The sequence below is a fragment of the Chrysochloris asiatica genome, unplaced genomic scaffold (genome assembly GCF_000296735.1).
Source record: "Chrysochloris asiatica unplaced genomic scaffold, ChrAsi1.0 scaffold00086, whole genome shotgun sequence".
NCBI lineage: Eukaryota > Metazoa > Chordata > Mammalia > Afrosoricida > Chrysochloridae > Chrysochloris > Chrysochloris asiatica.
The window spans coordinates 5,489,762-5,515,439 of NW_006408604.1; positions in this window are offsets into that span (position 1 = coordinate 5,489,762).

Sequence of the window (25,678 nt, forward strand, 5' to 3'; positions counted from 1 at the left end):
TTAAAAGGGGCTAGAAGTTGCCCAATGAAAGAGGCTTCTTGTGGAGCCTTTACATTGCATAAGACCATAGGTGGAATCCACAACCCCTTCCAGAATCATCTGAGGTAGGCAATTTCCACTGGAAAGGTTGAGTAGACCAGCCTGGAGTGGCTAGAAGAACAGAAGATAAGTTGTGAAAGAAAGACCGCAGGAAAAATCCGAAACAGTAATGATAGTCTGATTGATTACTGCAAGAACAAGTAAGCTGTTCGCCTGGGAGCCATCAAGGCAAGTGGTGGAGACCCCTCAGAGCAAACTCCCTTCCAAGACTAACTAACATTCAAGGGGATTACATGAGGTTTGGCTGGTGACCACATTGGTCACCGATAAGGGGAAGAGGGGGAAAACAACAGCAATGAAGTTGTGAGCTAAGTTCGACCACAATCAATAGATCCCTATGAACCTGGGCAGAGATGTGGATGGCCAGCAGTAAGGCAAGACCCTGGGACTCCTGGGCTCAGAGGTAGTGACATGGCCACAGAGGACTAGAGCAGAGAGTGAAGCGTCCAGGTGATATGAAGTGAAGGGAGATGCACAAGAACACCCATACTTGCAGATAGTACCCACTTGACCTGGCTTCGATGGCTGGATGATCAGAACTCGACTAGAAGAAAAAAGAAGGGGGGCGGGGAAAGTCACCTGCTACAATTTGATGAACTTTACCTATACTTATGGATGTAGTAGCTCAAAAAAGGGAACACATCTTTACTGTGAGGTTCACTCCCACCCCCTCGGTACACAGGGTTAACAGGGATGGGCAACTTAGACACTGGCTACCCAAAATGGGGGGTCCGGGGCTACAAAGGCAAGAAGTGACTGGCTTATAAGCTTTCAAGAGGAATCTTAGTTCCAGACAGGGATAGGGAAGGTAGAATTCCCACTGAATGATTTCCAATCTGTTGGGACTGGGCTGACGAAAGGAAATGGGGATAAGACTCTTGTGGTACAGTAGTGAATAATTGCCATCAGGACTGACTGATGTAGAGGTAGATGTTTTTTGACAAAAGGAGGGGAATGATTGATTTTGCAGCCTAAGAGCCGAGGTCCTTGGGACCATCAAGTGAGAAGAGCAGATAGCGGAACCCTACCCAGAGAGGCAGAGACACCAGGGATGGAGAGAAAGATGATGACGTGGACAGATGGAGCGGCTGGGGATACTGAACTCAGGGAGGGAGAGGGACTGTGTGCTGATGGCCAGGGGCGGGTCTGTGGTTATTTGATGATGCATGGAGGGGATTGTAATCATTGCAATGAAACGAAATATGATAGGATGCATGTAAAACTGATATTCTTCCATGTAAACCTCACAATAAAAATTTAAAGGAAAAAAAAAATCAAATGACAAATTGCATTATGCAAATCTGATGCACAAGACCTCTTAACGTGTTCAAGAGCAAAGATGTCAGTATGAGGACTAAGGTGCACCTGACCAAAGCAATGGTATTTTCAATTGCCTCATATGCATTTTAAAGTTGGACAATGAATAAAGAAGTCTGTAGACGAATTAATGCATTTGAGTAAAGGTGTTGGAGAATATTAAAAGTGCCGTGGGCTTCCAGAAGAATAAACAAATCTGTGTTGGGAGAAGTACAGCCAGAATACTCCTTAGAATGGCAAGACGTTACCTCTCATATTTTGGACATATTATCAGGAAGGATCACTCCCTGGAGAAGGACATCATGCTTCGTATATAGAAGGCTGTTAATGAAATGGATTGGTTCAGTGCCAGCAAGAAGGTGCTCAAGTGTGAAAATGATTGTGGGCAAGGTACAGGACCAGACAGTGTTTCATTCTGTTGTGCATAGGGCTGCTGTGAGTCAGAACCAACTCTATGTCACCCAACAACAACAGAGTATTGCTGAAAGAGGTATTATATAATCTACTACACCACAGAAAAGTTTTTCATATTACTAATTTTATCTTTTTCAAATATTTCAATAGCTACAAATAATCCCACCACGTGCATGTGCAATGAATCTTTAAAGTTTTAGAACACACATGCAAATATAAAATTCACTAAAAGTTATGTAAAGCATAATATATGGTTTATGTCATATTTTCCCGGGAACTGACCTTTTGTTATGGATGGTCCCTAATGATTTTCTAAGTTCATAATTATATATTAGTAGATTTTATGTAGATTTGCCATGAAACTCATGCACTAGCTCTATTTTTCTCAAGGCTAGCCATCTCTTGTATTCTCACTCATTCATTCTGCCTCATCTACCATTCATTTACTGTGGTTCAAGTCTGTTGCGCTGATTGAACTAGCCTGTTGCACTTAAGTATAGGGCTCGCTTCCTTTGCCCCTGCCACAGAGTAAGGATAATCAGCTTCATGCTTAGGAATTCTAGGTTTTCCTGCCACTGGTCACCAAATAGTCAAGCACTAGATCTTCTATCACAAGCTGCCCAAAAGGACTGGAATGGTTTAACTCCTGAGGTGTGGGTGGTTAATTCCCACAGGAATAACTTTGTCATTGGAGAAAATGAAATAGGAGGAAGCTGAGGAAATAAATTCTTCTATCCATTGTCTACTCTGAGGCATATTACCTCCTATGACTCATCTGGAGAAGATTTCCTATTTCAAGTAGATGTTCCATCTAAACAATTCACTGTGTCTCTGAAGTGTTTCATGAAGTGATATTCACTGTCTTTAATTTCTGCACAGCCTTGTTTCATTTCTCTTTGATTCGCGCCTCTGCTGCCTTTGATTTCATCTCCAATAAAGCATGTAATACTTGCATCAAAAAACAATATAAGAAAAGAATTTTATGTACATGTATCTATACTTAAAATAAAGCAAAATAGACATTAAATAAAACAACTTTGAATAACCCATGGCTCAAACAAGAAGTCAAGAAAAAATAAAAATTATCTCAAGTTGGCTAAAAATGAAAATACAATAAATTGAAGTTCTGAAAAGCAGCTAAAGCAGTACTTACAGGACAATTTATGGCATAAATTTCTATTCAAGAAAAGAAGCTCTCAAATCAATGATGTAACCTTTTACCTAAAGAGAATTGAAAGAAAAGTAAGGCAATAGAGGAAAATAAATAATAGTTCACAGCAGACATTAATAAAACAGGAAAAATAAAAAGAATAAAAAACAATGTAGTGCAAAATTGTATCTTTAAAATGATCAGTAAAGTTGATTTTCCTTTAACTAAAATCATGAATATTAAAAAAAAAGAAAACACACATTACCTGTGAATTCTGGCTATTGGAAGGTAGTTATGACAGAAATGTAGTACGCAGATGTTTTACCAATAAATCTAGAGTTATTGATACTTCCTCCTAACCAGGTCCAATCAATATAATTTCATTGATTGAATGGACCAGCATGATGTCTAATGGTAGGGAAATGTGATCAAGGTACCTAAATTATGACATAATGCTAGAGAGTTGATGCTCTTTGAGGTAGGCTGGTGTAGGTGCATAGTTGGTCTGCCCAACAGAAGGCAAACTGCTTCTGGTGAAACTGGACTTGAGAAAAAGGAACTGGTCAGATAAATAGTTGCATACAAGGTACCAGGAAATGTATTAATTTACTCAAGCAATGAAACCACATCTGGAACAACAGCAGCAATTGGAGTCACTATACGGTTAAGTTTATGATAATTTACTATCATTCTCTAAGGTCCATCTGTTTTTTGCACAGTCCAGAAAGGAGAGTAATCACCACCCCTGCATCCTTCAAGTCCTTGATAGCAGCAATTTCTGCATCCCTACAGGATTGCAGTATTGCTTTTGGTTTATTATTTTCTAAGTAGACATAATTACAATGGTTCCACTTGGATTTTCCAATCAGAATAACCCTTCTTCCACATTTCAGGTATCCAATGTAGGGGTTTTACCAGTTTCTGAGTAAGTCTATTCTGATGATGCATTCTGGAACTGGGGAAATCATGACAGGATGTGTTCATCTGGACCTTAGTTAAGACTGGACCTTAGTTAAGACTCCATCAATAACTTGATATCCATATGCCGCATCTCTAAATGGAGGGCCACAGTGATGTTGGACACAGAGCCAGTGTCCAGTAATTCTATGAAATTCTGATTATTTCATTTCCTCCAATGAACAGTCACTCTTGTAAAAGGCCATAGATGATTTTAGGAAAGGCTGAGAAAAAGAATAACAACTTGCAGAGGGGTCCTTCCTCAAGGGGACCAGACACTCCTTTATTTAAGGGGTTGTGGGACTGTAAACTGTATCAAGTTTGGGAATTGATTGACAGGCCGTGACTCTCAATTCTGGTTATTCAAGTTAGATTGCTCTTCGCTTGACCTGAAATTCATCCTCTTGTACAGATCAAGTAAATATTTAGCAGGTTTCCCAACTATATCAGTCTTAGGGGCATTCTGCTTATGCAGTCAACACGTAAGTCCACACAAGTGACACTGTTCTGATTACTACTGTGATATTGTTATCCAAGACAGTAACAATGCCTACATTTTCTTTGTCACTTAAGTGTTGTCTCTTGGTTCCTACCACCATGGGATCAAATAAGCCCCATTATAGTTATGTGTCTTAATTCAATTAGTTCCAACTTTCAAATCTGGCTTATATAAAATAGCAATCACAGCAGTTTTCTAGGAAGCTGGGGCTCCAGTCACAATTGTTTCCCTCATTGTTATAGGAAAAGTTGTGTCCTTTGGGCACTCCACGTCTGTATTTATGGGTTTAGCTTGATAAACCCTAACATGATAATTTCCCAATGTCTTTGAAATCCTTCCTTTACAGTATACCAAGGCAGGTCTTATATTTCTATTTGATGTATTATAGGCTAAGAAGCAATCCATGTTTCAGCAAACCAATCAAATAAACTATTAGATCCTTCCCTACCTCTTGAACTGGAACACTGAATGAAGAATCTGTACTTAATTCATAGCAATAAACTCAGACAGATACAACCCTGTGTTCCTTACACCATTAAACCACACCTATAATAGCCATTCCCACACATATTCTCCAGCTTTCTGTTTATACATATTAGAACAATCATCCTGGGTCACAATTTGTACTTCACCTTTTGAAGCTTCCTGAGACTTAGTCTGTTTATACGTCTATAGACACTGTTGTTGTTGTTTAGTGCCGTCGAGTCGGTTCCGACCCACAGCGACCCTGAACAGGGTTTCTGAGGCTGTAAATCTTTACAGGAGCAGAAAGCCTCATCTTTCTCCCACAGAACAGCTGGTAGTTTCGAACTGCTGACCTTGTGGTTCACAGCCTGATTCGTAACCACTTTCTATAGACACTATTTCTCTGCTATTCATAAGGTTTTCAGTGACTAAATATTTGGAGGTAGTTTGTTATTACTTCTTCCTAGTCTGTCTTTGTCTGGAAGCTCATCCGAGACCTGTCCACCATGGGTGACCCTGCTGGTATTTAAAATACTGGCGGCATAGCTTTCAGAATCACAGTAACTCACAAGCCACCACAGTACAACAAACTGACAGTGAATAAAGAAGACTGTAGAAGAATTGATGCTTTTGAGTTATGGTGTTGGAGGAGAATATTGAAAGTGCCATGGGTTGCCAAAAGAACCAATAGATCCATTTTGGAAGAAGTTCAGCCAGAGTGCTCCTTGGAGGTCAGGATTGCCAAACTTTGTCTCTCATACTTCGGACCAGTCACTGGAAAAGATACCATGTTTGGTAAGGTGGAGGGTCAGAGAAAAAGAGGAAGACCCTCAATGAGATGGATTAGCCAAGTGGCAGCATGGATGGACTCAAGTGTGGTAACAGTAGTGAGGTTGGTCCAGGATCGGGCAGTGTTTCGTTCTGCTGTCTCTATGAGTCAGCACCAACTTGATTGCACTTAACAACAAAGACACCATTTATCTGTCTTTTTGTCATACTGTGGTGACTTGCATGTTATTGTGATACTGGAAGTTATGCCACGGGTATTTTAAATATCAGCAGTGTCATCCATGGTGGACAGGTTTCAGTTGAACTTCCAGACTAAGAGAATAGGAAGTAGAGGGAGACTACTTCTGAATCGTAAGTCACTGAAAAACTTATGAAAAGTTACAAAACAATGTCAGATATAATGTGAGAAGATGAGCCCCTAAGGTCAGAAAGCACTCAAAATATGACTGGCGAAGAACTGCCTCCTCAAAATAGAGTTGACCATGATGGCACAAATAGAGAAAGCTTTTGAGTACCTACATTTATTGATGCTGCACAACTCAAAATGAGGAGAAACAGCTAAAAATATCCATTAATAGTAGAAACAAGGAATGTATGAAGTATAAATCTAGGAAAATTGGAAGTTGCCAAAAATCAAAGATGCATATTCTAGGCATTAGTGATCTAAAATGGTCTGGTATTGGCAATTTAAAATATGTCAATCATATAGATTACTATGACAGAAACAACAAATTCAAGAGGATGATGTGACATTCATAATCAAAAAGAGCATTTCAAGGTCTATCTATGATAGAACAATATCGTTTTGTCTACAAGGAAGACCAGTTGTTATTGTTAGGTGCCATCAAGTAGGCTCCAACTTATAGCCACTTTATGCACAGAAGAATGAAACACTACAAGGTTCTGCACCATTCTCACAATTGTTATGCTTGAGTCCACTGCTTCTGCCACTGTGCCAGCCTATCTTGTTGGGAGTCTTCCTCTTTTTTATTAATTCTCCACTTTACCAAGGATAATGTCCTTTTCCAGGGACTGATCCCTCCTGATAATATGTCTGAAATATGAGAGATGAAGTCTTGTCATCCTGGCTTCTAGGAAACATTCTGTCTGTACTTCTTTCAATACAGATTTGTTTGTTCTTCTGGAAGTCCATGATACTTTTAATGTTCTTCTCCGACACTATAATTCAAATGCATCAATTCTTCTGTGGTCTTCCTTATTATTCATTGTCCAACTTCCACCTGCTCATAAGTCAGTTGAAAATATTATGGCTCTGGTCAGGAACACCTCAGTCTTCAAACTGATATCTTTGCTGTTCAACACTTGAAAGAGGTCTTGTGCAGCAAATTTGCCTGATGACATGTGTCCTTTGATTTCTTTACTGCTGCTTCCATGAGTGTTGATTAATGCCACTATTATTCAAACATATGTACCAACCACTAATTCTAGTGGTGAAATTAAGAAATTCTACTAAGTTCTTCAGTCTGAAATTTAGCACACATACAATCAAGATGCATTAAAAGTTACTGGTGATTGGAATACAAATATTGGAAACAAAGAGGAATGATCAGTAGTTGAAACTATAGCCTTAGTGATGAAAAAAAGAAGGAAAAAAGATGATGCTGGAGACTGCTGACTTTGTAAGACCCATAACTTAATCATTGCAAACACCTTTTTTAAGGAACATAAAACATAACTATATACACAGACATCACTAGATGGAATACACAGAAATCAAATTTAGTTCATTTGTGGGAAGAGGTGGTAGAAAAGCTCAATATCATCAGTCAAAACAAGGTCAGGGCAGACTGTAGAACAGACTATCAGTTGTTCATATGCAAGGTCAGGCTGAAGTTGAAAATTATGTAAATATATTCTACCTGAATTTAGAGAACATCTCCAGAACAGATTTGATGCAATAGACACTAATGACAGAAGATCAGAAGCACCACAGGATGACATCAAGAATATAACAAAGGAAAAAATCAAAAGTTCATTAAGACAAGAAAGAAACAACCAAATTGGATGTTAGAAAAGACTTTGAAACTTGCTCTCAAGCATAGAGATTCTAAAATGAATGGATGAGATGAAGATTTAAAAGAGCTGAACTGAAAATTTTCAAAGGGCACCTTGAGAAGACAAAGTCATGTATAATGAAATGTGCAAAGACTTGGAGTTAGAAAACCAAAAGAGAAGAACAAACTCAGCAATTCTGGAGCTGAAAGAACTGAAGTAAAAAATAAAGCCTTAACTTGCAATATTGATGGATTCTATAGGCAAAATACTGAATGATGCAAAATGCACCAAAAGAAAATTCAACAAATACAGTGTCTTAGACCAGGTTTTCTAAAGACGTAAAACCAATGAAACATATATAAGCATATATAGAAATAATTTTATTTTCAAGGAAATTGTTTACAATTGCAGTGTCCCATTCAAGTACTAACCAGACACAACTCTGCGTAGTTCAAAAGAGATCTAGTGCATTCTTGGTGTTATGATCATAGACAGTGTGACCTGGATCTCCTCACCTTAACAATGCTTTGGGAAGGGGCAGTTGTTTGCACAGAAAGGCTAGGTTGGCACCTGCAACACAGCAGAAGAGAGAGAGAGAGTCCCTCCTGCACGCCATTATTTTGGGACAGACCACACCCTCAAGGAAGCATCCTTTCAATTGATTGACTGCTCATAGCCACTCATCATAGAGCTAACTATGCCTGTATTAGGTTTCATCACCATGGGAAAAGGCACATCCCAACTGCTAAACCTCTGGAAATCCTTACCTGGTCTAGTTGACACAAAACCCTAGCCAATACCCTTGTCAACTTGATACCTATACATGGTGTGCATAATCTCTAAATAAAGAAAATTATAAAATCATACTTGTGCCTAACATTATATAATTAAAACATGCACTGACTCCACTTACATCTTATATATCACAAACACAAAGCAAAAATATTTGATACACATATATAAAACAAAATAAATATATTGATTTAAATGTCCAAAGGTCACCTTCTGCATGCCAGTCTCTTTCCTGTAGGCTCACAGTCTTACTCAGTCCCTGGCCTAGAGTCCATGGCTACTCTGTCTTTCCATGCCAACACCTCTGTCATCATGTCTGCTGTTGTCTCTTTTATCCAGGCAGGGATCCCAAGTTTCACTCATGCTCTTCCTAATAATGGTCCTGGGATCATCTATTCCTGAATGAAAGATAACTATTCTCCTCTTTTAGTTACACATCTTTTACAATTACAGTTTTGACAATCACAATGAACTCTACTAACAGCTACTTATAAATGAAATCATAAAATCCTATCAGAGTCATCTCCTACCCCCTTTCACCAGAACCATCTGGCAATGAGGAAAACTATTCAGTGGGGAATTCTCCTTTGTCTCCTCCTTCTAAAACTAAGCACAGCCATGGAAGTTTGTAATCCAGCCACCTCGTGCCTTTATTGCTTTCCCTCCCCCTCTATTTTTGATAACCAATGTCTAAATTGTCCATTTCTATCAGCCCAGATGTGGCACTGTAGGCTAATGAGTCAGATTGCAAAGTTGTTTGAACTGCAAAGTCAGTAGTGCAGGCTCACCAGCTTCTTCTTGGGTCGCTACGGGTGTGAAAAAACTCAACGGCACTTAATCAACCCAATCAACTGATACAACCAATACACTGAGGAGAAAAGCATATTCCTTAATCTGAAGAATCTTCCATTCTGATTGGAATTTTGAACAACTGCGTCCAAAGCAAAAGTCCAGTTCATCAAATTGTAGCAATTGACACCGACTCAAAATATCAAATGGCTTTATCTTCATCTGATCAGCTTCTCATCTTCTCAACCCTAGCTATCCAAGCTAGGTCAAATGGGTACCTGCTACAAGTTTTGGGGTTTACCCACACTTTCCTGCAATTCAAACCATCTGGCATCTTCACTTTAAGACCTAGACTTATGGGCTAAGTCAGTACCCACGGGCTCAGGAGTTCACACAGCTCCCTGAACTTCAGACCAGTCAGCCTTCCCTCTAGCTCATCTAGGTCACCAATAGAACATGTGCAAACTCAGCCCATGTCTTCATTGCTGTATTTCCCCAAATTCTACCTACAAGTAGATTCAGGTCTTCATCAATGAGCAAAAGACTGTCTGGTATGCTTTAACTTTCAGTCTTAGAGGGGGATTTCTCTGATGGGCTAACTTTCCTTGTCTCTATGACTCAGAAAGTCAAAAGGCCAAACTGTCTGCTTTTATTCTCTGCCTGTCTACTGTTATTCCCGGCAGTTCTGGGTTAGTCTGCATGTCTTTTTAAATGTAAATGTCCCAACTCTGAAGGCTCTTGGTTGGGCTCAGTAGTTCACCCATACTCTACAAAAGCTTAAATCAGGAAGTCTATTTTTTTCCAGGAAAATTCTAACTACTCTTTCAGCAAATCCAATTAAGTATGGGCTGATGATGGGCTTACAATTTCTCTGTAATCATTATTTCAAAGATTCATTTCTATTATACATGTATGCCAATTTTACACTAATATGCAGGATAAACAAATATCCAAACTGCAGTCAAATACATAAACCTTTAAAAACAATCCAAGTTCAACCTTTTCCTCTACCTGGGACTAACCCCATTCATATGCATATACTCTTGGCCTCTGGCAGGGTGGATTCCAGTAGGATCTGCTCTTTTTTTATCCAACATGACATCTGCTTCAAGCAACTCTAGAAGCTGTCACTCTCCCCACTTAAGCATTTTATCCCATGCCCCTTAATTCTTTCTTTTACTAAACCTCATAATATCATAGGTCTGGAGCCATTGCAATGAATCCTGCTCCCAGCACCAGCTGCTTAAACCCTACTGGGAACCATACATGACTTCCCTTGACTACACAGAGGGAAAGATGTCCAAACTCTAAATTAGCTGATTCCTATGAAATGGAGGTCAGACATGCATTCACCCTAGATCAGTGACTTTAAAATTAGTCCGAATTGAGAACCAATTTAGAAAATTCATCCTTATGATTTTGTTTCTCTAGAACCCCACTCTCTAGGTAACACATGTCTTAGGCCAGGTTTTATAGACAAGCAAAGCCAGTGAAACATATATATGTATATATAAAGAGAGAATTTTATTATCAAGGAAATTGCTTACAATTGAAGAGTCCAGGGTGTCCAGTGGAAGAGAGAGAGAAAATTACTCTTTGTGTTCATTATGTTAGGAGCAGGTCACACCCCCAAGGAAGCTTCAGTTGATTGGCTGCTCATAGCCATTCATCATACAGCTAACTATGCCTGTATTTAGGTTTCATCACCATGGGAATAAGCACATCCCAATTACTAATCTTCTGGAAATCCTTGCCTAGTCAAATGGACACAAAATCCTAATCACTACACACAGATTCACTGTACCAAGAAGAAATGATGAATGTTCAAACCATTTGAAGAGGTCGCATCTTATCAAGAACCAGTGGTCCTGAAGGAATGAGTCCAAGGTAGACTGAAGGCATTGACAATGAACAAGAATCCAGGAATAAAAATAGAAATCTTTCAACAAACAGATGCAACACCACTGGAGGCACTCACTAATCTATGTAAAAAAATTTGGAAGACTGCCATCTATCCAATTTATAGGAACAGATCAATATTTGTCCCCCTTCCAAAGAGAGGTGCCCCAGTTGAATGTGGAAATCATTGAATATCATTAATATCACATGTAAATCAAATTTTGCTGATGATAATTCAAAATCACCACAACAATATGTATGCTGACAGGATGACCAGAGATTCACACTAGGACATGGAACTAGTGATATTATTGTTGGTGTCAGATGGTTCTTGGATGAAAGCAGAGAATATCAGAAAGATATCTGTTTTTGTTAAGTGCTGACTCATAGCAACCCAATATAGAATTTATATGGAGCAGTTGGTGGATTTGAACTTGCAGTTTGCAGTCCAGTTCTTATTCTACAGCACCACACAAAGAGTCAGAAAGATGTTTACTTGTGTTTTATTGACAAACTGTAGATAGCACTGTGAAGAATAGATATTCCAGAACACTTAATTGTGTTCATGAGGAACCTGAAAGTAGACCAAGAGGCAGTTGTTCAAACAGAACAGGAGGGCACGGAATGGTTTAAAATCAGGAAAGATGTGTGCCTAGGTTGTGCTCTTTCACCATATATGTTCAATTTGTATGCTGAGCAACTAATCCATAAAACTGGATTATATGAAGAAGAATATGGTTTTAGGAATAGAGGAAGACTAACAATTTCAGAAATGCAGATGATATCATCTTTCTTGCTGAAAGTGAAAAGTATGTAAAATACTTACTCATGAAAATCAATAACTATAGCCTCCAGTATGGATTGTACTTATATGTAAAGAAAATGAACATCCTCTCAACCAGACCAATAGAAAACATCATGATGCATAGAGAAAAGTTTGACGTGTCAAAGACTTCATCTTGCTTATGTGCACTTATCAACATTCATGGAAGCAGCAGTCAAGAAATCAAATGACACATTAGGCAAATCAGCTGCACAAGACCGCTTCAAAGTGTTCAAAAGCAAAGATGCCAATTTGAGGATTAAGGTGATCCTAACCCTATTTTCAATAGCCTCATATGCCTGTGAAAGTTGGACAATGTTTAAGGAATACCATAGAAAAATTGATGCCTTTAAGTTATGGTGTTGGAGAAGAATGGTAAAAGTATCATGTACTGCCAGAACAATAAACAAGTCTGCTTCTGCAAAGATTTACAGCCTTGGAATCCTGTGACGCAGTTCTACTCTGTTGTATGTTGTTGTTAAGTGCCGTCAAGTCAGTTCCAACCCATAATGACCCTGTACAGGGTTTCCGAGGCTGTAAATCTTTATGGGGAGCAGAAAGCCTCATCTTTTTCCCGGGGAACAGCTGGTAGTTTCAAACTGCTGACCTTAAGGTTTGCAGCCTGATTCGTAACTACTCCGCTACCAGAGCTCATTATAGGGCCACTAAAACTCAAAGCTGAATTGACAACAGAATCGATTTAGGCTTGAAGGGTGTTTATAGTGTACTTACTCTTCCATGACAATGCTCTAGTAGGGGTTCCTGCTGTTCCTACATTGTAATTGTCCTATTATTTCCCATTTTGCTTCTCAGCTTTTCCACACTGGTGTAAAAAATAAGCTATGGTACATTTCTTGTGTGCTGAAATAATTGAAGTGGTTTTTAGTTTCCTGAGCAAGACATCAGAGATTAAAAAAATAAAAATATTAATAAATGTTACTTGGGTTGTGTGTAATCAGAAGAAATACTTCTTAAATGTTGTATTAAATCTTATAATTATTACCTTTTCTAGAAATAAGACTTATTCCTAAAATTTTAAATAATGTATACATGATAGAAAGGTGGTATTATGTGTCTGTATCTACAATTGTTGTTGTTGTTGTTAAGTGCCGTCAAGTCGATTCTGACCCATAGCGACCCTGTATAGGGTTTCCAAGCAGCAGCTGGTGAGCTTGAACTGCCGACCTTGCAGTTCAAACGGCTTTACAGTCTGGCTCCTTAACCCACAGCACCACACCAGGACTCTGTATCTACAATAGCTAAGGCAAAAAGTCAAGAAGATCATTGGAGAAATACAGATTTATACTGAGACATTAAATTCACGCCATTCCCTCATTTAAGGCACTGTTTTGTTTATGATAATCCATATGATAAAAGCATTAAATCCTTCCTTTTTAATAACATATGCCAAATAATGTTGATAAATAATGTTAAAAGAGCCCTGGTTATATAGAATATGTGCTGGACTGCTAACTGCAATGTCAGCACTTCAAACCCATCAACTGCTCTCAGAAATCCTATACTGAATCATTGTGAATCAGAACCAATTCTATAGTACACAACAACAACGTTAAAAATAGCATTCAAGATTCTACTAGTATTATGTAGATTAAAACACATAATGTAATACAAAACAACAAGCCATATCATTGCTGTAATGAAGCACATTTTCTTGATTTTAGATAAAGATATATGAATTCAAATATGTATGTAATTTTATATTTTGTTTATTTCTAGGTCAAGCAGAGAAACATTAAAGAGAGAGTGTCATTTTGCCAAAAATCTTTCATGAACTGGATGTACATTTCTACTTTACCATGATTCTACTAGTTTCAAGATCAGCAAAGTTTTTGTATTCAATAATTTTTCTTCTATGTATATGGTGATAGTTGTGTGCTGTGGAGTCAGTTGCAACACATAGCAACCCTATATAGGGTTTCCAAGCCTGTAAACCTTTATAGGAGCAGGAAGCCTAATCTTTTTCCTTCAGAGCAACTGGTAGATTCAAACTGCTGACCTTGCTGTTACCACTCTGCTCATAATCTGCTACACTACCAAGAATCCGTAGGCAGTAAGTTGTAGAGTCTAAATGTAAGTGGAAGCAAATTCATTATAAGTAAGTTGATAAAAATTAAGAAAACCCTGGTGAACTATTCTTGAAAGATTATTGTTGTTAACTGCCCTCAAGTCAGTTCTGAGCAAGCCTGTTTCCAAGAAGCAGCTGGTGAGTTTGAACTGGCGACCTTATGGCTCACACTGACTTTGCTGTCTGGTGCTTTATCCCAAAGTGCCACACCAGGAAAAATTATAGTCTAGAAAACCCAGTTGAGTAATGTTACTGTTACATAGTGGTCACTAAGAGTAAAAATAAGTAGAGGGCACCCGATGTTACTGGACACCAGGCAGTGTAGCCAGTATCAGAGACAGGGTCAGAATGAATATACACTTTATTGACTCATCTGGAAGACGAGGAGAATCCTTCTCTGAAAGACTGCCTTCCCCTCCCCAGTACAGTCAGAACTAGTAAACCCCTCTAGGTATCAATCTGTCTGCATTGTTATTACATTCTTTTCTAAGAGTTTTATGGCTTTCTCCTACAAGGATGGAGTCTTGATCTGGTACTGTGGATTAATGCGCTGGACTGCAAAGTAGGTTTGAACCACAAGGTTGGTGATTCAAGCTCACCAGCTGCTCCTCAGAAATCCTATACAGGGTCGCTATGGTTGGAACCGACTCAACGTACTTAACAATTCCTCCAGAGATATAATTTATGTTCCACTGAGTCACAGTGCCTTACATCCTGGGACATGATTGCCCTCTGGTATTCCTCCTGGTTTGTCTTCTTAACCTAGGTTCAAAGCAACAATGTGGCATTAAATCCTTAGCCTATATGTTTCTGGAACACAGGGGAAAGGTTAGTCAGAGCAGTAATGATTGGGAACAAGGGTTTGAACAGAGAGGGGAAAAAAACTTATTAAAAACTGTTCTCTCACCAACAGCAAAAACAAGCAATTGTAAAGATAAAAATAATTTTGTTTTTACTTTAACCACATTGTTTTTTAAAATTGTATAAAATTTCCTAATTTTATTTGTTATTTTTATTGCCATTTATATTATCACCTACTTCTGAAGGTGGGATTCCATGAAGTTAATCAGAATGCTTAGCAAAAGATGAAGGTTTGCAAAATCTAAGGAACAAAAGAAGGAAATATATTCATTTTAAGATATTGAGATTTAGGAAAGATATAGAAATTCAGCGAAATCTATCTTTAAGCTTCCTTCCACTAGAACAAACAAATAAAATAAAATACTGTAATTTATGTTTGTTTGTTTTTTTACTACTTGCAAAAAATCATTTTATTGGTCCTGACTAAAACAATGTTTTAAAGTGGACAACATTCAATGTAATAAATTAGTGCTATAACAGGCATTTTTATGACAATGCAGAGGCATTTACCAAAGGGTTATGGCTTTTCTCAACTTTCTGTGAAAATGTAAATTTTAATGTTAAGGCAAAATTAAAGGTGCTTTTAATAGACAGTATAGCATGAGGTCCAGATATATAGCTTTTTGATATTAAAGATTAGAGAATGTTGAAAAAGAGTTCATAAGTCTGTTAGGTTTTCCATTTTATAAATCCCTTTGTGTCAGTCATGCCTTTAAAATATTGAGTTTTCTAACTACATAATTAATACACAATTCTTCCAATGCATTATAGTTGATTGATACTGTTTCTTAACTGTTACTACCTTGCAAAAGTACAAAATAAGAAAAATCTGAAAGTCTTTAAGGCAGTGTTCCATGGGGGGAGATAACAGTAGATGAGATATTTGGGGTGAAGGTGGGGAAAATTAAATGAAGGAGACCCAAGGAAGCTAAAATGTACATGCCAAAAGAAGGTAGAAGGAGGAGAAGAAAGCCAATCTGTCTGCAAAATAATGGTTATGTCAATAGTTATATACACTTTGTATAGGGTTTCTACGGCTGTAAATCTTTACGGGAGTAGAAAAGTAGTTCTAAACTGCTGACCTTGAGGTTAGTAGCTCAACCCCTAACCACTAAGCTACCAGATAACAAAGGAGAGTACCAAATAAAACAAAAGAAAGGAAAGACAGGTGTCACTCACAAGAGCTTGCAACCAGAGAACTGGTTCAGAGTTTATATAAGGAGTTACTGAATTCTTAGGACATGACTACTTCCCAGGCATCCAGTCCTCTCTGGTGTTAATCTCCACCCATATAAGCACCCTTTCCCCAGTCTATGAAGACATGAAATGAGATATTCAGGGACAGGCAGAGAAATCACAGAGATGTTGTGGGACTGATTTGAAAACAAAGCATTAAATAGACAGTGAACAAGCCTTTCAAGTTCTCCAAACAAAATTTTAGCATCTGGCCTGATGACTCCAGAGCAGAGCTTCCTGGGGAAGGGATAAATTGGAAACTGGTGGGAGCAGTTTAAGCTGCTACAATTTTTGGGAAATTGCTACTGACATTTAATGGGTTGCTATTGTTGTTAAGTGCTGTTCGGTCAATTCTGATTCATAGCAACACTGTATATGGCTTCAGTGGCTGGTGGGTTTGAACTGTGGACTTTCTGGTTAGCAGTCCAGAGCTTATCCTACAGCACCACACCAGGAGGCTCAAATTCTAGGCATTCTCTATGTATGAAGCTCCTCAAAATAAAGAAATATAAAGACTTTCAGATGTGACCGTAAATGAGAATACGTTGTTAAATGTCGAGTCGGTTCTAACTCATAGCTAGCCTGAATAGGGTTTCCAAGGAGCAGCTGGTGTGTTTGAACTCCTGACCTTGTGGCTTGCAGTCCAGCGCTGATAGTACAGTGCCACACCAGGAAGAAGAAAAACATTTAAAAGTGTGTGAACTAATGGTGTAGCGCTGCAGAACAATGCACTGCACCAGATCACAAGGTTGCTTTGAACTCACCAGTCACCACTCAGAAACCTTTTACAGGTTGCTAAGAGTTGGAACCGACTCAAAAGCACTTAACAACAAAAGTGCTTAAATGTATAAACATAAACTGAAATTTTCAGGGATGAAATTGTCAACTGAAACAAGATTATTGTGTGGTTTGGAGTTTAACCAAACGTTTTTTAATGGTTTTATAAAATCACACCACATCAGGTCTCATGAGTAATGTTGTTCATGGTATTTAAATTGTCAATACAACTCACCCGCATATTTGCATCAATCTATGCTAATAGCTGCCACATTCACATAGATCCTAGAAGTATGAGGAGGGACCTCAAAGAGTTCTTGTGAAAATTTCATTATCTTTTGATTCAATTTTCCATGAACATTTTGAAACCCCTTATATGGGCTAGCATTTAACTGGTTGACATCAGTGAAATATGGGGTATCAATGCCTAGTTTAAACCAATACTTAAAACATATATCAACTTTATTATAAATCATTTTCCTTATTTCCCTTTTACATTACATTAATGGCATGGCATTGTTATTGGTAAAATTATGTATATTGATAAGTTCAGTTTTAATATCTATGATTTTAAACTCAGAGTAGTAAGATGAATTTATAAAACATTTGCTCAAAAAACAAAGTGGACATTTCATCTAATTGGATTGAGAACCTGTGCGCTAGGATGAACTCTAGTTGGAAAAAATTTCCCCAAACACAGTGTACAATAAGGATTTTAATATTTTTCTTTTAAAAATGGACCGCCAGCCAAATATAAGTCAGCCAAATCATCAAATGTTTAAGTAAAACCTCTAATATGAAAGAGACAAAAGTAAACAAAAATCTCAAAAACAAAACATGGAGGGTGGAAAAGTGAGGCAGAGAAAACAAAGCAGAACAAGATACGTATAAAAAAGGATGTGTGGTATGTATGTGTGTATGTACATAGAAGAGTACTCCTAAACTGTGTGGTAGGAAAACCCCAGGGCCTATTCTTGAGGAGGTCTGCAACTTAGAAAAAACTATTTTCATAACAATACTACAACATTTTCTTTATTCAATCTTATTCTATTATAAATGCCTTGTGGAGTTTTCCAGTTACTTAGAATATGATACAATAAATTGAACACAGAAGTAGCTTTGAGAACCCAACTGTCTTCTATAAAATCCAACATTAAAGAGATTTGCAAAAAGATGTACTAAAAAAGCAAGTCTTCTTATGAGTAAATTAATTTTTGTTTTAGGAACTATAAATGGTACTTATCTACCAATAATGGATTATTACTGTTATTTTAATGGATTAATAATTTTTTTCGCTGCAGGTTAACGCGCTGGACTACAGGGTCAATTTGAACAGCAAAGTTGGTCGTTCAAGCTCATCAGATGCTCTTCAGAAACCGTATACAGATTTGCTTACTCAATTGTACTTAATAACTATGTTGTTGTTGTTGTTACGTGTCGTGGTTCTGAAGGTATAAATCTTTACAGGAGCAGATAGTCTCATCTTTCTCCAGCAGAGCAGCTGGTAATTTCGAACTGCTGACTGTGAGGTTAGCAACCCGATTCATAACCACTATTGGTGGTTATCAGAGCTCCTAAACAGCATATTAAAACATACAAACAGGCACAAACACACATATATATTTAATAGTCAATATCCTAAAAGAAGATATTACAAATAGTAAATAAAAACAGAATATAGTAATAGAAGAACTTGGCAATTCAGGATAAAACTAATTGTAATCACATTGATTCCAACGCATGGCAGCCCCATGTATGTCAGAGCAGGACAGTGCTTCACCGAGTTTGCAATGGCTGATTTTTCCGAAGTAGATTGTCAAGCTTTCTTCTGAGGCATTTTGGGTGGACGTGAACTTCCAACTCCACACAGGAACCGTTATCATCAGCCAGGGACACCACTCAAAATAAAGGGCCTAAATTTCAAAAAAGTAAAGAAACTGTATGTGGAAAATATAAATAAGCTTTCATTATGATCAGCAAAAGACAAAGTGATGGACAATATGAGGAAAGAGAAAATAAAAAAATTAGATGATAGATCTAAAATTTACAATATTCTCCAACTAGAATTTTAGAAAGTAAAAGAAAAAAATGAAAAAAAAATGAATTCAAAGAAATAATTAATGAAATTGGAGGATGTAAATTGCCAAATTAAATTCTAGACATAAATGGAGGGTGGGAATCATGCAGTTTCATAGTATTAAGGATAAAAGGAAGATTCTAAACATTTTAGATAGTAAAATGAGGGATTAGCAATAAAAATGACAAAAATTGAAACTAGAAAAAAAAGAGAAAAACAGCAATATTTTGAATGAAAATTATTTCATGCTAGAATTTTATACTCATGTCAATCAAACACTTATATAAAATAATGATATTTTCAGATAGGCAATAGTATCAATATTTTACCTCCCCTATAGAGCTCTGGTAGCATAGTGGTTACGAATCAGGCTGCGAACCGCAAGGTCAGCAGTTTGAAGCGAGAGCAAGATGAGGCTTTCTGCTCCTGTAAAGATTTACATTACAGCCTCGGGAACCCTGTTCAGGGTCACTATGAGTTGGAATCGACTCCACGGTACTCTCTCTCTCTCTCATTCTATCTATCTATCTATATCTATATATATTATGTATATAATATGATTCTGGAGTAAATGTAGCAAATTGAGAGACGAGAGACATGAAGATAATGCATTAAAACATTAACGTAATATTCTAAAATGTTTAACTGAATTTCCCAAATCTGCAGTAGGTATGAAGAGCACCCTAGCAGATAAAGGCAGGGACTGGAGAACTCTAGAAGGGCAGGCATTTCTGGAAAAAAAAAACAACTAAACCTGCAGACGTTTTCTAACGATATACAAAATCATAGTGATATGCTATTTGAGAGTGTGGGAAAAATATTACTGGAGACATAAAAGTTAACCACATTTAGAAATGAGGAAATTATTATGCAGAAGAACAAAAGGTTGAAAAGGAAGAAAAAGTAGCCATAATACATCACTCTCAATTTATATGTGCAATAATTTAACAAAACAAATTATGTCCTTTTCAATCTTTATTAGCCAAAATTTTGTGAACTTTCTGCATGAAAGAAATGTAGACAAGTTCTCTAAATTTTAATAAGAATGGCTAATATGAATGCCTGGAGACCTAGATTCAAGTATGCTCCACTTGATGTTTATGAATTTTAGAACATTTTAAGTGAAAGTAGAAAGGTATAATTTCATATTTATGAAATTAAAATAAAATTTCACACTCTGTTATAATATAAGAATGATGATACTTTATACTTTTAATCAGACACTCTGAAGCACTTTATAAGCATTAGCAAATTAATCTTCACAATGCACCAAGCAACTTGTTAGAAATAATGATTCATATATTCTATAGTTAGAATAAGACATCAAGAGGTTAAGTGACTTTTTTCATGATCAAATTTTCCCTGAGTTCTAGAGTAAAGAGGGGCATAAAAATGTCCACATCTTTTGTTACAGCTCCCCATATTCAGTTGCCATTTATATTACTAATCTAACGATAATATATTGAGCTTCCTATTAGTCCCATTATCTAGCCTGCATAATGGTTTATGCACAGGCTCCACAAGAGCACAATTAAGTTATCTGGAATGCCCATTTTTTGTAATGTTACCCATAAATTATTTTGCTCCACATAGTCAAGTACCTTATGTGTAGATCAAGAGATAGTTGTCCAAATAGATCAGGAGGATACAGCGTAATCTAAAATCAGGAAAGGTGTGCATTACCACACTTATCATACTTAATATGTTGAGTAAGTAATCTGAGAAGCTAGACTATATGGACAGGGCATTATGATTGAAGGAAGACTCATGCTAACAACTTGTAGCATGTAGATGACATAACCTTTTATTCTAAAAACAAAGAAGACTGGAAGGATTCACTGATGAAGAGCAAAGACTACAGCCTTCAGTATGGATTATCCCTCAACGTGAAGAACAAAAAAATCTTCACAGCTAGACTAATAAACAACATCATGACAAATGGAGACAATATTGAGACTGTCAAGGATTTCATTTCACTCGTATCCAAAATCAACACCCACAGAAACAGTAGTCCAAAAATCAAACAACATACACCATTAGGCAAGAGATCTTAAAATGTTAAAAGCAAATATTTTACTTTGAGGACTAAAGGGAACCTAATGTAAATCATGGTATTTTAAATTGCCTCATATGCCTAGGACCATAGTCTCAAGGGACACCATGGTCAATTGGCATAACATGGTCCACAAAGACAATGTTCTACATTCTACTTTTGTGGGTAGCTTCTGGGATCTTGAAAGCTCATGAATGGCCATTTAAGGTGCAACTATTGGTCTCTCCATGTGCAGAAGGAAAAAGAGTGATAAAAATTGAGAAGGCTGGGAATCAATTAATCCAAGGAACTAATTGGATATATAAAATCAGTTTCCCCTATTCTTAGACCAGAAGAATTAGACAGTGACCAACTACCACTACCAACTGCTCTAAAAGCTATTACATTGTTATTGTTGTTAAGTACCGTGGCGTCAGTTCCAACTCATAGTGACCCTGCACAGGATTTCCGAGGCTGTAAATCTTTACGGAACGGCTGGTAGTTTCAAACTGCCGACCTTGAGGTTAGCAGCCCGATTCATAACCACTACGCTACCAGAGCTCCTTAAAAGGTATTACATTAGAGGGTCCTTAATAGAGTAGGAGAAAATGGGGAGCAAAACTCAAAATTATTGTTTAAAAATAATTAACACCTAATTTACTGGTCAGAAAGTGACTGGAGGAACCTGAGATTATTGCCCTCGACCATCTTTTAGGTCTGGAAAAGAAGTCACCCTCATGATCTAATTTTCAGTGAAGCAGTAGATAGGTATATAGGGGAGGTTCAGGGTAAGGTGGAGGGCATGGACAAAAATACTAGTAAGGTATGCTCACCATGGAATTGTCATTTGTTCAAAATCAAAAGAGCAACATTGTCCTAGGTCGGCAGTTTAAGCTCATCGGCAGCGCACCTTAGTCCTCAAACTGACCTCTTTGCTCTTGAACAATTTAAAGAGGGCTTTGGCAGCAGATTTGCTTAATGAAATGCATCACTTGATTTCTTAACTTCTGTTTCCATGAGTGTTGGTTGTAGATCAAAGCAAAATAAAGCCTTTGATAACTTTAATCATTTCTCCATTTATCATAATGCTATTTATTGGTCCAGTGGTGAGGATTTTGTTTTGTTTGCGTTGAGGTGCTCTTTGATCTTCATCAGCAAATACTTTAAGAACCCTTCTCTTTCCACAAGCAAGTTTGTATCATCTACATATCTCAGATTGTTAATGGATCTTCCTCCAATCCTGATACCACAATTCTAGGTTTCAGGATTTAACTCATGTTGCAATTAACACCCTTTCATAGTGTTTGCAGTCATTCCAGTATTTGTTCAATAGATTAAAATAAATGCATATTTAAACACCACTCATAAGCCATTATTTGATATTTTGCTAAAGTGGTCTGTATAGAATTGTTGTGTTATGTTTTGGCATAAAAGAAAAATAAGAACATTGCAGCTTCTAGGCAATAAAGTGTCTGAAGGAAAACTGGTGAGGCTCATGATGAGTATAGTTGTCTTTTATGTTGATTAAAAAGAGTATTTGCAATGAAGAAATAATTGATCTTGTGAAATTCTATAATGTGATTATAGCATTGTTTCAATAACTTAGGCCATATTTTTCAACTCATGATCCTTTCTCTTTGTTTCCAACCCTTGTATTCCAGTCACCAGTAATTATCAATACATTTTAATCTCATGTATGATCCATTTCAGACAGAAGAAGTTGATAGAATTCTTCAATTTTATCATCACTGGCTATAGTGGTTGGTGCATAAATATGAATGATAGAGGTATTGTCCTTCCTTGTAGGCATATGAGTATTATCCTATCACAGACAATGTTGTACTTCAAGACAGATCTTGGTATGTTCTTTTTGATGATGAATGCGATGTTATTACTCCTAAATTTGACATTCTTGGCATGGTAACCCATGTGATTGTGAGATTCAAAATGGCTAATACCCTGTTTCAGCTCACTAATGCCAGTGCTGTGGGTTAATGCAGTGGACTGCAATGTCAGTTTGAACTATAAAGTTGGTGGTTCAAGCTCACCAGCTGTTCCTTGGAAACTCTATGTAGGCTTCCTATGGGTCCGAACTGACTCTATGGCACTTAACATCAACAATGCCTAAGAGATCAATGTTTATGCACTGCATTTTATTTTTGACAGTTTCCAATTTTCCTAGATTCATTCTCCGTATACTCTGTTCTGATTATTAATGGGTATTTATAGCTGTTTCTCTTCATTTTGAGTTGTGCCCCATCAACAAATGAAGGTCTTGAAGGCTTTATTCCATTCACGTCTTCATGGTCAACTCTACTATGATGAGGCAGCTCTTCCCCGTCATATTTTGAATGCCTGGCAACTTGAGGAGCTCATCTTCTGACACTATATTTGACAATATTCTGGTTCTCTTTGTCATCTCTAAATATTCAATATTCTTGTGCTGACAGTGTTCCACTGCTAGTCATAAGGTTACCAGTGGCCAAATATTTGGAAGTAGTCTGTGAGAAATGTTGCCAGTACCCCAGACACTGCCTTGGTCCCTCTTAGGCAGTAGCAGATCAGTATAAACCTCTGACTTGGTGCTTATCCTGAAGGGACTCCAGAGGGAGAACTTGGGTGGACCGCCTTATCCTGTATGAGGTCACTGATGGGTTATCACGGGTTACCAACAAACACTGAAGAGATCCTATCTGAACTTGTTTTAGCAAGAGAGAGGCCTTTTTATTTGATTTTGAAAAATCGGGCATCAGAACGAGCAGACTTGGGCAGACACACTGCATGGCCAGCAGTCAAATAGTTTTATTCCTCTGTCTCAAAAAAGCCCCTCTCCCACTTCCCCTTTTACTGGTTATATGAGTTTACAATTTGCTCCAAGGGTTGCCTACAGATCTTTACTGGGAGCATTCTCATTTAAATTTAGTTTCTTCCTTCCCTTGAACTTCCCCTATCACTATTGATGGGTGAATTCTTATTTTAAAGTTTGTAGCCTGTCAAACTAGTTCTTCCCATCCATGGAGCTGCTTTTGTTATGCTAGCCTGCTACCCACAAGACTCCCCTCAGTCCTGAAGATGGACCACACCAAGAGTTATTTCTCACAAATCCTCCCTTTCCTTTACACTTGGTCTCATTGTCATTTGTACTTCTCAAATTTATCTAGCTTCTGTTGGCTTTCTTCCTCATAAAGTGTATCAGCTTTGGATGTCCCAAAAAGTTGAGCTAACTCTGCCTATATTAGGCTGCATCCCTGTAGGAATAGAGTCCTGGTGTGACACTGTATGCTAATGCGCTGGACAGCAAAGTCCTTTGACACTCACAGTCGGTGGTTCAAGCTCACCAGTTGGTCCTTGGAAACCCTATACAGGGTCACTATGGGTTGGAACCGACTCGACGACACTTAACAACAGCAACAACTACAGGAATAAGCACATACCAACTGCTAAACCTCTGGAAATCCTGGCCTAGTCCCCTAACCATTACATTCCACTCTTGTCAACTTAACACCTTTAAACTATATGCGTAAAGAAAATTGTACTTACACCTGACATGATATAATTAAAATACATACAACTGAAAATAAACTGGTCCCATTTTCCTCTTATATTTCATGAATGAACAGAGCAGAAATATTTGATGCACTCATAAACATCCAGTCTCCAACCCATAGACACACAGCCTCCTTTAGTCCATGGGCCTAGAGTCCATAGCTGCTCTTTCTACAGCACCGCCTCTACCACCATCTCTGCTGTCACTGCTTCACTGATTCTTCAAGTATGGATCCCAAGCTCCACTCATGCTCTTCCTTCTTGATGACTCTGGGACAGCCCATTCCTGAAATAAAAGACAACTACTCCCTCCTTTTAGCTATATGTCTTCTATAATTACAAGTATGATGATCACAATCAATACTAATTACAAATTAAATAATAAAATATTGTCAGTATCATTACACCAGACCCATCTGGAAAAGAGGAAAACTAGTCAGTGGAGATTTTCCCTTGACCCCTCATTCTAAAACTAATAAGCACACCCATGAAATTTGTCAAGTCAGCCACTTCATGCATTTATAACTATGTTGTTGTTGTTAAGTGCCATTGAGTTGATTCCAACCCATAGCAACCCTCTGTAGGGTTTCCAAGGAGCAGTTGGTGAGCTTGAACCACCTACCTTGCAATTCAAACAACTTTGCAGTCTGGCACATTAGCACACAGCACCACACCAGGACACCACTTATAGCTATGTTGTCAGGTGCCATCGAGACAGAACGAACTCATAGCGACCCCATGCACAGCAGAACGAAACAATGTCCGATCCGGGGTCAACCTCACTACCACTGCCACACTTGACGCCATCCAATGATGCCACCTGGCTGATCCATCTCAGTGGGGGTCTTCCTCTTTTTCTCTGACCCTCCATCTTACCCAGATTGACATCCTTCTTCAGCGACTGTTCCCTCCTGACTATATGTCCAAAGTATGAGAGTCGAAGCTTAGCCATCCTGGCCTCCAAGGAGCACTCTGGTTGTACTTCTTCCAAAATAGATCTATTGGTTCTTTTGGCAGTCCATGGCACTTTTAGTATTCTCCTCCAACACCACAA